Source organism: Condylura cristata, unplaced genomic scaffold (genome assembly GCF_000260355.1).
Source record: "Condylura cristata isolate star-nosed mole 26May11 unplaced genomic scaffold, ConCri1.0 scaffold00022, whole genome shotgun sequence".
In the NCBI taxonomy this organism is placed as follows: Eukaryota; Metazoa; Chordata; class Mammalia; order Eulipotyphla; family Talpidae; genus Condylura; species Condylura cristata.
In genome coordinates, this window is record NW_004567123.1 from 12,163,478 (window position 1) to 12,166,162 (window position 2,685).

Genomic DNA, 2,685 nt, shown 5'->3' on the forward strand with positions numbered 1-2,685 from the left:
GCATGCATATAATAAGTGAACTCTCTAGTTAAAAGGGGAAAAGGCCTGTTTCTACCCCTAGTGCTGATCATGTCATATTTCATTTTGCCATTTTGGTTGTAGTATAGAGCTTATAAGGCATTTTGATGAAGATTATCCCAGCTGATATTCTCAACCTCCTGTGAAAGACAAGCAGCATTAAATCTATTTTGTTCAGACATACAGACTGAGGCTCAGGGAGCCTGACAACTCTAAATTGAATTCTTTTTCCATATCACCTCCACGCTGCCCTTTCGTTTAAAACTAAGAGTTAAAAGTTTTGTTTATAACTTTTATGTAAACTTTCATTCCTCCAAATCTTGTTTGGGGAGGGTATGATGGGACAGAAGCTGCATTTCACACATGAAAGTCAAAGGCCCAGGAAATAGTTAGTATTGCTTTGTATGCATTTCCTTGCTCACCACTGAAGAATGCCAGTTTTTAAAAGCAGGCAGAAGAAATTAAGAAGTATTTCCCTAAGAAGGATGGATCCAGAGTCTGCTGGGGAGTGAGTGAAATGCAGCACAGAGCTCTACAGCAGTATTTGGGGGCAGAAGTAATGTGGATCTCACAAGAAGCTATTATCATCAATAGGGCTTCCCCAGAAGCAGATCCTGAGACAAGAATTCGGGGGCAAGTAGTTTATTTGAGAAGAGATTTCAGGAAATACGAATAGTGACAGTGGGGAAGTGACAGAGAAGTGTGAGAAGATGACCAGTAACGATGCTGATAATTATCTGTTACGTTATCAGGTAACTGGATATGGATTCTGCTGGAGAACTCTGAGCAGCTATGTAAAGCACACCTCTCAGAGTTATTCAAACTGGGCCCAGGAAGCTGGGAAAACCACTCATATATTGCCATTCTCCCTTGGTTGAGGACCGCTTTCAAGGGCATTAACATTTCACCACACTGTCATTCCCTGTTCTGCAAAGGCTCTTCATGGAAAATAGCCTCTTGTGATAGCAGCAATACTCCCAGGATGTGGGCAGGGCCCTAGCAGCATCTTCTAAATTCATGGACCAAATTTTTCTGGATTGCTTGAGGAAAGACGATTATGAACTCAAGATAGAAACCACCTGAACAGAATGGTCTTGAGACTATACTGAGGCCAGAAGAGAGAGGGGCTACAGATGGTGGTTAGGGAACACAGCTGGTGGCACCTGCCTGGGTATAGCACTGTAGAACAGTTGGACACCTTGGCATGCTGGCTGGCATAGCTGTACTTCAGTAACTTAATGGTTCACTTTTCCTTACTTTCCTTGCTCCCAAACATCTAGAATACTTCCTACTCGTCTACAATTTTATTTGCTATGTATCCCTAGCATCCCTTTTTCCCTCAGAATTTGCCTTCTTGCTCATGGTCCCAAGGATTTTGCAAAGTTTTTTTTTTCCTTTTCTGGGCAGTGTGGAGACTAGTATTGAGTGAGTTGCAGTGATGGTACTCTAATATCCCTGAGAAGACATAGGCAGATTTTATGATTCATCACTCCTGGAAATGCTTTTCAATGGGCTCACTCTGGACATGTTTTCTTATTCAGGTATTTCAAGTCTTTCAAGTGGATCTACTGAAATACTTCACTGAGGGGAACAGTAGGTGAAACATCAGGAGAGGTCTGCTGTGCCATGTGGCTCAGCTCCCTGACTAGGGATCAAACTCAGGCAATAGTGGCTGGAGATAGCTTGATAGGGCTGAGAATAACACCTGTGCCACCAGGAAGAACCCCCCAACCATTCTATTTTAAAATAGTATCCTCTCTCCCACCTTCTACACTTTTTCTTTACCTTTTTTACTGTTTTGTATTTTTCTGTGACAAGTTTCTATTTTATTGGTTTGTTTATCTATCTCCAGCTTTACTGTGAAGTTAATGAATACAGGACTTTTCGCTCTCTGTCCCCCACTGCTGTATTTCCAATACTCAAAACAAGGCTGAACATAGATGCTCAATAAATACTGCATGAAGGAATGAATGAATGGATGGATGAATGAAAGATTGTCTTACCATGACTTTCTGTTAAGAAGTGCATTACATTTGTCTTTGCTGCTATTTGTTAATCCACATGTCTTCTGGGGTTTCCTGGTTGGCTGAATTGAGAGAGGAACAATCCTAGATTTATCTCCCAGGCCTCTCTATAGCTTCAGAGTCACACATACCTGTTTTGAATCATGCCTGTAATTATTTATTAACTGAAAATTGTGTCCAAAATAAATCATTAATTTCATTTTTCTCAAAATGGGGATAATAGTGCCAATCTTGCAAGTGAAGAGGGTTCAATGAGGTGACAGAAATCAGACACTTAACACAGCACCTGATAGGTACTTACTAGATAACCATAAAGTAGGACTTTTCTTTCCTTTCTCTTCTTTTCCAGTTCAATTATCAATCTGCTAACAAGTCAGTGATAGCAAACTTGGGAAGCTGGTTAAAGCAGCTGCAGGGGGAAAGAAGTGGAAGAGAGGTACCTGAAACTGGAAGTAGAGAGTCAGACAAGAGGAAAGTCTTCTGCTTTCTAGGAGCTGGACCACCCTCACCTTCTGGTTTTTAGCAGAAGGACATTCTCGCCAGTGCCACATAGGAAAGGGTAGAGGATTTAGCCTTTGCAGAGTTCTGTCTTGCCAACTGTTACATTTCTAATGTACTTCCTGAGTTGGCGCCTTACCCAGAG